Genomic DNA, 15918 nt, shown 5'->3' with positions numbered 1-15918 from the left:
CACTTGACTGCACCAGATCTGCCATGGGTTCTAATTTAAAGCATCCTTTCTTAATAAAATAAAAACTAATTAAATAAACAAACATAAAAGCTTTTTATTGATGGCATAAATTTATTTTATTATTTATTTTTCTTGTGGAAAAGCTGACTAGAACTTACTGTTTTGCAGAAAATGTTAACTTCATTATAAGGTATAATTTCTTTTTCTTTTTTTTTTTTTTTTTTTTTTTTTACCACTTGCTTTAAAAGCGCATTAGCCAAATGCAGTATCGTACTTTTACGTCGCCATTTTATTTATTTCAAGACCGTAGCTGCGTTATTTTTGTGAGCTGAATATCTGAAATGTGCTTACATGTCATGATGAAATTGTGTATGGCGCAGTGCAGATTTTCCATCTAAGCAATAATTCTGTGAACCTCCCAGCAGGTCTGTTGAACTGAGAACACTGGGCTGAAGAACTATGACATCATCGTCTAGAGCAACGAGGGCTTTTAAGTTGCTGGAAGAATCCTTTTGGAAACGGCCGCCCACCATGATCAACAGCAGCGCTTAATCGATGAGCTGCTATCGGCACAAAGACGCCTGAAGAAACATCCACCGTATTAAATCACCACCAACAGCTTGTTCCACTGACACAAGGCATGATGGGTCAGTGCATTCAATCCACGCATGGCCAGCCTAGAGATTTTCGTTGAAGACTTGGTGATCATGTGCCTGAAACACACTAAGGTAATGAATGACATCATTGCTGCAGAATTTTCTCCACAGTTTGTGATCTTAACCCACATCCGATGGCTTTAAAAGGATAGCTCACCCCAAAACGAGAAACATTACTAACTAACCCATTCCAGTTGTACGACTGACTTTCTTCAGTGCAAGACAGAAGGAGATACACTACTGGTAAAAAAAAAAAAAAAAAAAAAAAGTTTTTTCAAATGGTGATCATGTTGATCAGAAATGCAGTAAAATCTATAATATTGTGAAATATCGCAATGTATAAAATTACTGTGTACTGCTTAAATGTATTCAAATATGTAATTTAATCCTGCGATGCAAAGCTGAATTTTCAATGTTGATTCGCTGCTTAATTAGTATGATTTACTATGATTACTGTGCTTATTATTGATAATGGATCTTATTATTGATGAAACCGATTTTGTGGCTTAATATCGAGGTGTGAGAACCAGAAAGACGGAAGTGACATTTCCGACCAAAACAAAAATTAGAATACTTTGTGTACTGATTTTAATTGTCTATATAACATAAATATATATATACTATATATATATATATATATATATATATATATATATATATATATATATATATATATATATACACACTCAAAATGTCACTTATGCTCTTCTGGTTCTCACCCCTCTCTCTATATGTTCACAGAAATTATTTTAATAGATTCAATGATATTATTAATATTAATTAATTAAAAAATATTACATTTATTTTTAACATTTTTATTGTAATGTCACTTTTCCCCCCTCAAATTATTGCCTGGTACTGCACCATGATTTTCACAAAAAATATTAAACAAACTTTTGAACCAGAATAAAGAATAAATAAGCATATCGTTGTATTAGAATGAATTTGAGGATCACGTGACGCTGAAGACCGGAGTAATAAAAAATAATGATGAAAATTCAGTAAATGTTCAGTCAATTCAGTAAATGTTTTAATATTTTAAATTGCAATAATTCACAATATTCCCGTTTAATTATTTCTGATTAATGTAACCACATTTTGGCGTGCGTTTCGAAAACGACGCCAGTGAAAGTATCCGGTGTTTTTTTGGACCGCGGCGTCATTCACGAATCACCTTTTGTGTTCTTGAAAAGAAACGCGCGCGCACAGGTAACCGAGGTAAAGCAAACGGACATGAAACTTGGGAACAGATGGGAAAACCTTGAAGAAACTGCGAGACGGCGCTACACCACTACATCACCTTAGCGTCCGATAATGTCGGCCTCACCGAAACCCGCGGCAGCCATTCTGCTTCTTACCTAACCTTGATCTATTATCCAGACCTGGGCAAAACTGTGCTCACATCAGAGAGGTGAGTGTTAGTTTCACCCGCAATCGATTTCTTTCGTCTTTAATGGATGGCTTTATTTAGCCGCGAGAAAGAGCACCACTCTCTCATACACGACCAGCAAGCTGTTTAATAGACCCAAATCTATATTTCATTAAAATGATGACATTCAGCACCCCCTGCTTGCTCTTAACTCCTGTCCTATCGATCGCCGGCCGTTTAACTCTTGCAGTCGTGTGATAAATGGGCCGCTCGTAGGTGGCGCTCTCCTTCGAACCTCCGCTTTTCGCGACGCCCCGTGTCAGGCGGGGTCGGGGGTCACGGTGGCACCTCTGTGGATTTCTCATCTGTTGGACAGAACGCGAGGTATGAAGCGAGTCCGGCTCGGTGGCGTTCTGGCACAGATGGAGGATAATTGGCTCGGGTTGCACGGAGATTCATCTCACTCAGTCGGCTCATATCTGCTCCATTTGTCATCGGGACAACAACAAAAACTATTGTATCGATTTCATACCCAGAAAACATGAAAGTATTCACTGCTGCCATTAATGTTTAAACACTATTTCAATGAACTCGCTGCGTTTTCTTTGCTTCGCTGTGCGCATTTTTCAGGCTCTCGTAAAACACGTCAAAAGCATGACTCCGAATCAATACATATGCTTGATTCATATATATATATATATTTGAAATGGATACTTTTATTCAGCGAGGATGCATTAAATTGATCAAAAGTGACAGTAGAGGCTATATTTTATGAGGCTTCAAAAGATATACATTTCAAACTAGTGCTCTTTTGAATTTTTCACTCAGAATCCTGAAAAAAAAAAATCACGTTTTCAACTAAATTACGCAGCACAGCTGTTTTTATCATTGCTAATTATCAAAAAATGATTTATTGAGCAGCAAATCGGCATATTAGAATAATTTCTAAAAGATTATGGGACCCTAAAGACTGCAATAATGACGCTGAAAACTCATTATATAATAAATACATTTAAAAATATATTAAAATAGAAAACTGTTGTTCTAAACTATACAAATATTTCACAATAATATGGTTTTTCCCCGCTGTATATTTGGTCAAGAGAGTCAGCAAATCCCTGCTTTCATAAACATTAAATGTTATAGAGATGATATAAAACTGTATAATTTATTCTCTACTACAGGAAGTCTTCAAATAACTCCTAAATCCTTGGAAGTCAACCATTTTCTAGAGATATTGTTGATGGCCACGATTCACTGAGGTTCGCTCATTTCATTTCCATTTCCCTCTCACACAGAAATCAGACTAACATGCGGATTATTTAAATGAGTTGAATAGATTTAATTTTTGTTTTTCATCTACAGGCTCTGTGCCAATTTCATTTAGACCCGCTTTAGATAAACAAACCAAATCTATCCATCAATTAGCTTTTCACCCTAGTTTTAATGGTGCCAGCTATGTACACGCTATTGCTGTAGCTCACTTAACTACTAAAAATTGGCATGCAGTTATTGCTGCTCTGCTTGGGCTACAGACATGACTGATACCAAATCATTGTTGAAAATAGGTATCGAGACGACCATTAAAGTATGATAAAAGTAGTGACTTATGAGCTACATTTCAAGTCTTCTCAGGTTATATGAATTTAGTTAAACTCTTGAAAATAGTCTTATCTGACATCCAATGATAATTATCTGACGTCCAGGTTTTAAGTTCTTAAAGACAGGAAACAATAGAAAGGCTCAGTTGGGTTGAATCTAAAAATAGATTTAAATATAATTAGCGTAACAATGAAAATTGAGACCGTGATGTCTGATGATCTGACCCAGTGGAATTGTGCTAATGAGAAATAAAAGTGGACCAAGTACAGAACCTTGGAGGACACCACAGGAAATAGTGACTCTTTTTATTTATCCTAAAGAATTGCTGCCTTTGAAATAGATACGACATTAGCCACCGGAGAGCAGCACCAGGGATGCATATAACAGCTCGTCAAGAAAGAAGTACAGAGTGGTAAACCGTATGAAAGTCTACAGTCAGATCAAGGAGAGCCAGGATACTGTGGACACCTGAATCAGAAACCAGGAGGAGATCTTTAACCACTCAAATGGCTGTTTCTGTTTCTGAAACCATTCCAAAAAAAAATTTTTTCTCTAAATGTGTGGTTCAACTACCTTCTCAAGTATTTTAGCATCAAATGGGAGGTTTGATGTCGGTCTAAAATTATTCCAATCTGTTAAGACCGCGTTTCTTAAAGATTGGGGTGATGGCACCTACTTTTAAGTCTCGTGTCTGGTTATGTCAACATAACTAGTGACAAGGGATCCGTTTTTAATATGAGTAATAGGTTGCATGAGTAAAGGCAAAAGAGTTTTGAGTATGTTGGAAAAGGATCAAGTGTGTAGGGGGCAGTTAGATTTTATAATCATTTGTTCAGTTGTTGTGTAAAAACATTTCACTCTTAAATGGCTTTATTATTTAGCCCTTTTAGAGCATGACAGTGCAGTCTTCATTCAGTGACTGTAATATTCTTCACCATTTGACCCTTGTTTTCCACGGAAGTCATATATTTGGTGAACTACTCTTTCTGTTCACCTCACCCCCATAATTATACCATTTTATATTAATGCATTTTAATCTATAGCGACACGGGGTACGAAAAAGCCTGACATCATTTAATATGTTGTTCAGCTGTGGTGTTTCTGATGAACTGGCAGTAATCTGACAGCTTCTTGAGGGTAAACACATTTGACATTTTCTCGTTGACCTTATGTTTGCTCTTCCAGGAGCCGGTCTCTGACAGGTTCCCCTCTGCATCCTATAGAATCGGTCTGCTTAACAAGCTCCGACCGCTACAGCAGCACGTCCTGTTATCAGATCACAGGCCCTGGGTAAAGTCGCTCTGTCTAGGGCTTTTTAACATGAGCCAGGTGTGCCTTTTAGTGAACAAGCATGCTACACACTATCATCTGAAAGTGAAATGATACTAATTAATTTACATGCGGTAAAAACAGCAACATTATGAAATATCAAGGTAACTGTTTTTTATTTGAATATTTTTAAAACATCATTTTATCTTTTTAACATAATTGCTTTAGTGTCACATGATGATTCAGAAATCATTCTAATATGCTTATTTTATGCTCAAACATTTATTATCAATGGCGATAGGAGACCATGTCAAGTTTTTTTTTTTTTTTTTTGATTTATTGATAAAAAACAACACCAATTATTTGAAACTGAAAACTTTTATAACATTATAAATGTCACTTAATTTTTTATGCATTCTTGGAAAATAATCAATGTAAATCTTTTTGACCCGAACTTCCAAAAAAAACTTTTTATGTCCAGATATATTATTATAGTTGAATATATGGGATCCATATTTAATGATAGTGGTTGAGTGTGATTTATAATCTTGTGGAATATTATTTGTAGGCTGTTTTGAACGCCTGAAATCTAGTGTGACGGACACCTTACTCAGATGACACCTTACTGAGATGTTTGATTTTTATTTTGAAACGTAGGTTATATATTTATCTGTTGCACGTCAGAGAGTTAAATTCCATTATTTTGATCTGCGGAGCCGTTACTGCCGTTTCGGTTGCTCTACGTCTTTATGTAAAGATCTTCAATGATATTCATCGGACCATACCAAATTAAGGGGGTTCTGTTCATCGAATATGAACATCAAACATAATGATAAAAGCAGACTTATTGCTCACGGACGAGAGGCACTTCTCAGAACGAGAAGAGAGATGTGCGCATCTTAAAACAATCCAAAACAGCATCACTTCAGCTCTGAACTCCATTTACCTGATGAGGCCGCTCTTTTAGGAAGATCAAAGGCGGTGTAGCTATGCTCATTCACTTCAATTATGAACTAATGGATAATGGATTCACTGTCGAGCGACTCAACGATCGCATACGAAGTCTAATTCTCTGCTTCGTGTGCTATATACTTTTTATTTGTGATAGGAATTCAGGGTTGTTTTACGCAGAGCCTCCAAGAGTAGCCTATTTTATTTCTGATATATTGTGTCGATGGACAGCGGTAGTTATACGAAAACGCAATATTAAATAATCTGTGCATATCACTTCGTTATTTCATTTATTTCACTTATATTTATGTTCTGTATATGCATTGTCTGCTGTTTTTTGGCTACTTATTACACCACATTAAGCATGCAATTGAAGCATGAGTGCAACTGAACACCTGACTTGTAAACTGTTACAATAAAAAAAATCACAAAAGGGTAAAAACATACATAGGCCCCCTAATCAAATTCTGCTTAGGGCCCGTTAAGGCTTGGGCCGTCCCTGGTTTTACGTGGGCTCCTCAACTCTGCAGGTGCAGCACGAAGGAGGACTACACCTCTTACATTTTGATGGTGGCAGAAAGTGTTAAATCCGCTAGGGGAGGAAGGGCATTTTCTTACATAGCTGCTAAGATGATCTCTTTGTTTAAGTCTAGGTAAAGACTTGTGTGTTTAGTCAGGCATATAGCTGAATTCCCACAGCCTGCTCTTAATCGGGCTGCGCTAGCTCTGGATGCTGGCGGCTATTGTTTTATGCATCTTCCTCTGTGCACAGTGTGCTCTCTGCTCGTGTGTTTACACGGAATACCCCGATGACACACTCCATTCGCTAAAACGCAATGCAGGAAATCCTGTATCGCTCATTCCGCTTGACCTTTCGTTTTCAGTGTGTGACGAACTGCAGTTCATGCTTCCAGTTCTAATTTCAATGCGTAATTTAATCAGCCTGCCAAAAATTTTTTTTTTTTTTTTTTTTTGCATGAAATTTGAATTGGCCAACATTTGTTTTAAATGATCGTGCCTATCCTAATGATTTTGCCACAACCTTTTTAATAGTTCGATTGTAATATATATTAAATTGCCTGAGAGGGCTAAAATTTATAGATTTGTTTTTTTCTTTTTATAAAATCGTAATCAAATTTTTCATAGCATTTGATTTTTATATTGCGTGTGTGTGTGTGTGTGTTTTAACCTAAATTGGCAAGGATTGGTTCTTTTTTTATTGTTTTATTAATTTGTTAATTTTTTGAATTTTTGATTTCATTTTATAGAGCCCTTCAAAGTTTGAAATGGAAATTAAATCGATTAGAAATAATGTACTTTTTTTTTTTTTTTTTTTTTTGTCATGGATATGTAATTTTTCTTTTATCTTAAAAGCTTACTTAATTAACATACTTAAAAAAACATACTTAATTAACATTTATTACATTTATTCCAGCAACCGTGTGCAAAGATGGTCGTATTTCAAGTATACATTCTGGAGGTCCTGTGCCAGCCTAACAACCGCCATCAAGATGAATGCTTACGGATAGCTTTTCCAGGTATTATAAGCCAATTTTTAATTAAACATGCAACATAACGAGGTCACTGTGATCAGATTTCAATCCACAGGTTGCACGCGTTTCACGTACTACTACAGTATGCTGCAGAGCGCTAGTTTTCGGTTTGAAACGCTTTCGTCGTGAGGTGATTCTTCATCGGATGCTGTCTGGCAGTCATGCACTGGTAATTATGCGTAAAGCACCGTGCAGAAGACAGACGAGGTGAAGAAGTAATTTCATACCAATCACAGCTCATTAACTAACGAACATTGATGACACTCAGCCCTGGAGAGGCCACACAAACCAGCTCTGATGAGTTGTAATCACATTCTTATTTACCTCTTTGGAGATAACGAGGTTTTGGAACACAATTAAGCACTAGTCAGGTTAAAGCAGGGTAATTCCAGCATTATTTCCTACCGATGAATAATTAACGCTGGTATAATTGTGTTTTATTTGCCTGCCAATGCTGGGCGTCGGAAATGCTTGTTAATTGTGTTTCCTCTGACTCGACTCTCAACAGCTCTTTCGGCTTTAATTAATAGGAAATTAATTTTGTAGTGCTCTGTTTTGACAGGGTTAATTTACATATTGTAAATATGAGCGATGATGTATATCGCCATCGAAAATCGGAAATATAGGTGAGTTCATTTCTGTATGAAATCTTTACTTTTTACAATTGATGAATAGTTTACTTTTTTAGGCGGTCTGTTAACTGATTTATTGCATTTAGAAAGTCAAAATAGTGTCGTAGAAATCCATTTGTAGGACATTGGTACATTTTTGGGGATTTTGGTTAAGTTGTGCATGTATTTGTTTGGTTTTTTTAATGAAACTATTGAGTTATACTCAACAAACTAATGTCAGGAAGATTGAAGAGAAAATTGCTCTCCAATGGGTCCTTTGTAGTGAATGGGTGCCGTCAGAATGAAAATCCAAACAGCTGATAAAAACAGCTCCGTATGACTCTAATGAAGCAAAAAGCTGACATTAGGATGTTTTAACTTTGCTTCCAGCTAAAATATTACTTCTCTGTCCATAATATTGCCTTTCCAGTGAAAAAAATCGTCTCATGTGAGTCAGGAGAGAAATATACGCAGATCAAGCAGCTCTAAACAAATAGGTTTGTGGATTTTAATGTGAGAAGACTGCAAAAAGGGGTTGGACTTTTAGTGCTAATATGGATTATGGACTTGACCTTGTTTGGCGATTTTAAAATATCTTCACGATTCGGCTCTTAAAAGCAAATCTGATTTTCCAAATCTCTTCAGATGAAGAAACAAACTCTTCTACATCTTGGATAGCCTGAGGGTGAATCCATTTTACAGAAAACATTAATTTATGACTCGTGTGTTCTTTTAAGTGGTATGTACTGTAAAGCGATACTCAACCGCTTGATTTTTATATTGTTTAAAATCTAAATTACAGCATCGGCATGCATAAAGCAAGATATTACAAATCATGATTTTGTGTAAAGCTGCTTCGAGGCAGTGCATATTGTGAAAAGCGCTACACGAATCAATTTGACCTCACTTGTGTATACCGTAGACGGTAAACAACGAGGCATCTCCCAGAAGTTTGGACGAAAACTGTACAAAAAGTTTGGTCTGTAGGGAAAGCGTTACTCGGAGAAGGTCTTGAGCGAGCAAACAAAATAGTGAGGCTGAAACAGACTTTTAGGGTTTAGAATCAAAGCGAAGCCAAAGCAGAGCGATGGCGTCTTCAAAAACCTAAGTATTAAAAATTAAACTGCACTGAGAAAGTCATCCTGCAGTATTTGCGCTCCACATCAGTTCTCCAATCATGGGTTTTGGTGAGGTGAGCTGTGCTGTGGTCTGACTGCGTGTTTATGCCTTGTGGACAATAAAACGGGTGTCTTTTGAAGGGGCTCGGGGCTAAAACATCAAACATGCAACACCTACAACTTCATGGCGGTAAGCTGAAAAAGCGGTAAACCTGAGCTCACTCGATATATGGATGCGCGTTTTATTATTGAAATCCCTAATATACAGGCAAACTACGTTATGTTTTTCTGGAAAACAGAAGTTAAAGGGGAAAAGCCTTTTGTAAGGCCCATCATTCACTCCTGCATGTCCTTACGCGTTTGCTGGATGACACTCAAAGAGCGTCACACTGTGAGATTCACTGTTAAATGCCAGTGGAAAGTTCATACTACGGGATTACCCACAATGCATTTCACCTGACAGCTCTGTCGCAGCGTTTGGTAATGATTTTTTTTTCTTCGTTCGCAGACACCCTTTCTTCATTGACAGAGCTGTCATTGTGATTTCAGAGCGAGATGTTCTGTGTCTGGCCTTTTTTTCTCGTTCCTCAGAAGTCCTTTCATCTGCGGAGGCTTACACAAACATGCAAGTTTGTGACGGCGAAATAATCAAGTGCTTTAGGAGCTTTATCTTCTAGTGCTTGACTCAAACGACAGAAATAAAACACATCAGCGCGGTACTTTCAGTGTTGTGTCAGCATGAATTTGTTTTTTCTTCATACTGTTCTTCCCAGCTTTTTTCCTAGGTCTATTTTATCTCTGCACTAGGTAGCTCCGTCCCTAGTGGAATCTCAAAGCTGGATATTTAACCTAAAACACGACATGTGAATTAAATGTCAACAAAATCTGTTTTTAATGCATCAAGCCTTTAAACAATGATTATTTTTAAATAGCATCATATTTCATATATAAAGCTTTTATGGCATGTATATGTAGAATATACATCTCCATTTAATTCAGGGGCCAAAAAAAAAAAGCAAAAATATGCAGTACATATGTAAAAATTCCATCTTGTTTTCTGAAAAAAAAGTTTTTCCCTTAAAAAAAGCTAAATAATTTTATTTAAAACAGAAAACAAGATTATTTTGCTCACCCCGTTGGCAGATTAAAAAAAGCTTATTTTATTTTGACTTTTTTTTTTTTTTTTTTTAAAGTATTTCTTAATTCAAGAATTATTAAATGTTTTGGCCAAAAAAGCTTGCAATGTAAACCAGTAAGATATTTATAACACACTACTTACAGAGTGGTATCTCATATATTTATACGATTTTTATGCATCTTTCGATAATATGTTTTTGATATGTAAATGCTTTTTTTTTATGATCAAAGCCCTGCAATTTTCACTTCGCAGATTTCAATTTCAATTCAGTGCAAGGCTGTGATGGCTGAAAGATGAACAAAGTTCCCTTAAAAACGTGATGGATCACAGCTGATGCTGAATAATTAAAATAATAATAGCAAGTTATGTGTGACTGAGTAAAACACACCATTATTGCCTACGGTTTTTGTGGCGAAATCGGTTGTTGTTTTCCTCTCTTGTCGCTTTTGAATATAAGCATCCGCTAAATAAATGTAAATGTAGAGTATGTATGCTATGCGTGTGTTGCTGTGCGGGACATTCCGGGTTTTTATAAGAAGATAAATTGAATCGCTTGTCATTTTCTGTTGCCTTTAAATCTCGAGATGTTTCCAGCGATGGACATGTCTGACGGTCGTTATCTTGAAGAGGGAGAAAGCGAATCCCGTGAAGAACCCGGACGCAGAGAGGAGAGAGTGGCACGTGTCACCGGAGGCGTCGTCTGTGTGGCGAGGTACGAGCTACATCTGTTTTTATCATCGTTTCTAAAAACAAACATATGCTTGTGAAATCTTATCCATATGCTGCAGGTTTGCTTTTCTCGCAAACACTAATTAAAGCTCTCGCTTTTCCTCCTCGCTGCTTTTCTCTGCAAACACCGCGCAGGTGTTACATGCCCTGGAAGGTTTCGCTTGGGCCCTCTTCCCCCTCCTGCTCTCTAGAAATCCTGGAGGGCATGAAGTGTGTGTGTGTTTCTGAAGCCGGCAGTGGTCTAATGCATTGATTTTATCAGGTGTGTATCAGTTGGCTGCATCAGTAGGTCTGAATTATACTGACACTGTTCACCTGAGTGATCTTCATTCCTGCTGTCACCTGAACATCTGTGTACTGTGTGACACTGAAGAATATCCTAGAATGCAGGTCAGTGTGTTACCGGGTTGTGTGCCGTACAGCTGAACTGAAAATGCATATATAACAACAAAATAGTATTAAACTAAGGTGTTTAAGTTATTACTTTGTTTTTGATGTGGCAATTTTGTATGAAAACGCAATTATCTAACCGAAATGAGGTAATAATGTACCTTTTAGCTTTGGTTTTCTCTAAATTATAAGATGTCTAAATTCTACACTTCTACAATATTTTACTGTACAATTAGACAAAAATGTGTACATTCAGAAAGAAAATTTAATTCTGTTTTTTTCTGAAAAGACAATAATTTTCTGTAATCAAATTTAATTTTCTTTAATGTGTATGTGTATATGTATATGTGTGTGTGTGTGTGTGTGTGTGTGTGTGTATATATATATATATATATATATATATATATATATATATATATATATATATATATATATATATATATATATATATATATCATTTGTATTTAATTTTTGTAACAGAATAAAAGAACACTGCATTTATTTCAATTTTTGAATAGTAATACCATTCAAACATTTGGAATCTTATTATTTATTTATTATTAAATTAAATTATAAAAAAACAATGAATTTAATTATATCAAACACCAAAAGCTGATGGTGTTTTTTTTCTTTTTTTTTTACCATGGTTAAGCAATGTTGTTTGGGCACAATGTGAAGCAGAGAGCCTAAATTAACAAACAAATCCCCTCCAAACATGGTAAAATCCTAAAAATACAACTTAAATTGAAGGAAACGATTTCACTTCATAGAGGGGCAAATTGCACCATTCACATTTTCCCAGAAAATCTAAAAATGTAGTTCCAGTAAATCATGATTATGACCATGCTAATGCATTCCTGTACTTATTACAGCTATGATGAAATCATGTTCCTCGACGCACACCGTTCTGCGTTTCACCGTCTCACCCCGTGGCTGACTCCAGGCATATCCGTCATGTTTTTCTTCAATAATACATCACACCCCGTAGCGAAATTCACCCCCTTTTCTGCCTGGGGTTGATAATTGCTTGCGACCGGGTCTGTTTGTGCTATATATCCTAAACATCTGCTCTCTTCCACCTCACGCTAATCAAACCTGCCGTTTCTCCCACAGGAAGTCCACGCCTGTCAGGGACTTTGCCTCATCGAATTAGGCCATTCAACGTAACGTCCACATCAAAGTCGGCGTGTGGAATAAACACATCGCCATCATTCAGCGTGAGACTTTACGGGCCGCAAGCACCCCAAATTCAGAGCGATGTATGATCTCCAGAAAGCACCGAGTCTTTTTGATTCGCGTCCGCTGCGCACAGCAGAAATACATCTTTGTTTTATTCATAATCACCTGAGCTTCCTGATCAAAGACTCCCACGGTACCTCCGTCCATCCACTGAGCGTTCCTCTGCGATTAAACGGGACCGCCTGCCCGTCTCGCACCATCACGAACCCACCCTAACCTTTTCATCAGGTGCTTCCTTCGCGTTTCAGTCTTCGTTAGTCGTCCTTGTGGGAATCCTGCCGCTCTTTCTCCCCCCCCCCTCTCCTTTCTTCCAGGATGAAATGAATGGGGGAATAATAAAGCTTATATTCTGCTTTGATGCTTCTACCTGAATAAATTCTCGTTTCCCATGTTTTCAGCTCGTCGGCGGCTTGCGGTGTTCCACATCTCTGTAGACATGAAAGAGGAAGCTGGCACGGTTGGTGGCATCTTCTAGTGTAAAGTAAGATGTGACAGCTCTGCGGTTGATATTGAGACACTGATCCAAGACCGTTTCGACACCTTTCATCATTCAGGTTTATTTCTACTTCCTTTTCACCACATTCATTGTTCTGTAGACTTCTGTGTCTTTCGTACAGCAGTTCTTTGTCGAAAACCTTCCGGCACAGGAAGACTTTTTTGTTTTTTTTTCTAGGTTGTCATTTGAAAAGCGCTATATGAGAAATTATGTACACTTACAGGTGTTGATAGGCGGTTGCTACGGTGTTCTGAGAGGCAAGCGGTTGCTAGGGTGCTTTGGGTGCTTGCGTATTCTATGGAGTGCCTAAGGGCCCACTTTTTCGGTGGTGTAGGTTCCTAAAATGTTTTTTCATTAATTTTCAGGAATTAAAAAAAATTTGTTTAAGCCACAAACCAAGTCATTCCGAACTTGTATCTTAAGAAAAGTTTTTAAAAATAGATAAAAAGAAAAGCACTGTGTACTGTGTACAGCTTTAGTGAGGGAAAGAACTACAATCCCATGAAGCATTGCAAATAACAATATCGAATTAAGAACAAAAACTCTTCACTTAAAGTTATTCATATCTATGGAAACAATAATATTCTACATTTATTTTAAATATATATGCAAATATATACATTTTGTACAGACGCTGACATTCTCTGATTGGTTGAAATTTCTATAGCATTATGAGTAATGTAGTTTTTTGCCATGAATTCATGTTAAACATGATTATTTATGAAAAAATGTAAACAGATGGATTCAGAAAGCATACATTTGATTAAAAAGTTGTTATAAATCAGCTTCCCTATAGAGTAAATAACTGGAGTTTTCACTTCCCAAATCCAATTGTTAAACTCGTGTAACATTGTGGTCCCTATGAACAGCATTTTTTATTCTCCACTCGTTTTATCTTTCTCTTGGTGAAAGATAGTAAATCTGATCACTTAGATTGAAAGACTGCATTATTTAAGATCCCATTCATGACGGTGCAGAGTGTGTTACACAGTGGCTCACTTTCAAGGGGTTGTTTAAATCCCTAACTATTAAAAGTAGTGATAATAACGCTTGGCTTAACAAACAGCCCCAACTATTAGCAAACACGCTTGGTTTTGGGCCCAAGAAACCATACAAAACCCAAGAGCCGTGTTTGACTGAGAGCTGAAATGGACCATGAATTATCTACTTAATATTAATGCATAAAGTACTGATAATTATACGACTCCATCAAACGCGAAATGTCAAAAATGAGGTCATGAATGGATGATTTTCTAATTCGGCTCTAACTCAGAAGTTAGTGATACATGCAAATGGCTTATTTTATGGATTTTTTCACAGTCAATTGAGAGTTAAATCTATCTCGCCGCTGAATGAATAACCCACTTTTCAATAAATCAGTTTATTAATTCACTAAAGTTCTGTTTAATTAACATGGTCGGTCAGGGAGCCTCGCATATGCAGAATTAACGGCACCCTCTTTGTTGTTCATTAACATGTGCATTAGATGGGAGCAGTTTAGTGTTTTTTAATCTTTAAACATGTTAATTAACTTTGAGGTGTGTACAGTGAGCAGAAAAACGAATCATTTTCGTGTTTTAATTAACAGGGATTCAGTTCATGAGACGGATCTGAAAATATAAAGTTATATTATACACCAAATAATATCAAAGCTGTAGTTTTGGCAGTTGTGTTTCAGGTATACTGAGCTCATGAGAAATCAAATGAGAAATTTCTCTCCCCAGTCATTTCTTATCCTCTCTATTTGATCTCTATTAATAAATGACGCTTAAAAAAAGATCTTTAAAACATATTTACATATTTTGAAAAGAATGGTGCCTTCTTAAAACTAACTAAACATAACCCAGTGTTTGTAGGTGGATGTTTAGCTTGGATCCCTTCTTTGATGAAAATTTATTGCATTTTTATTACTTACTGTTTATTTTTATTTTGTTTAATAATAGTAATAATATTAATTCTCAATGATTGTATGCATGACTTAGGTCCATATGAACTGTGTAATAATTTAGTTTTAATCATCAGTTTATTAGATCATCAGTTTGGACGCATGTAAACATCATAATTTATTTGAGGCATAATCATTTATTTGAGTGCATATTGATTTCAGTGCGTATGAACAACATAATCACTGATTTTAGAGCGCATATTTATAGCGTAAACTTTATTTCAGGGCCGTATAAATGCTTAATCGATGATTTGAGTGGATATGAATAGCATAATGCCTGATTTCAGTGCCTATAAATTTGATTGATATAAATGCCGCTGTCATCGATTTTGTCAATGGCATAATCATTGATTTGAGCACGAATGAACAGCATGATCATTGATTTGAATGCATGTAATTGGCGTCATCATCTATTTAAGTGCCATTATCATTGATTTGAAAGCATATGAACTGCAAAATCATTGATTTGAGTGCATAAACAATAAAAATAATCATTGATTTGATCACATACTGTATAAACTTAACTATTGATTTCAGTTTGAATGCCATGATTACTGATCTGAGCGCATACTGTATTAACAGAATCAGTGCATAATCAGTTATTTGTGTGCATGTTAATGACATAATACATTTGAACACCTATGAATTGCATTAATCATTGATTTCGTTGCATATGAACTGCATTATCATTGAGATGAATGCACGTGAATGGCATAATCATTGATTTAACCACAAAAAAATGGCATACTCATCGATTTGAGTGCATATCAATCCTATTTTTTTTTTTATCAGTTAGCTATCGTGGAACCACCCCTTTTGGAATAGAAAGCTTTTACAATATATCATTACAGA

This window comes from Puntigrus tetrazona, chromosome 19, assembly GCF_018831695.1.
Source record: "Puntigrus tetrazona isolate hp1 chromosome 19, ASM1883169v1, whole genome shotgun sequence".
NCBI classification, from domain to species: domain Eukaryota; kingdom Metazoa; phylum Chordata; class Actinopteri; order Cypriniformes; family Cyprinidae; genus Puntigrus; species Puntigrus tetrazona.
The sequence above is the reverse complement of the archived record's forward strand: the minus strand, read 5'-3'. Positions refer to the sequence as shown.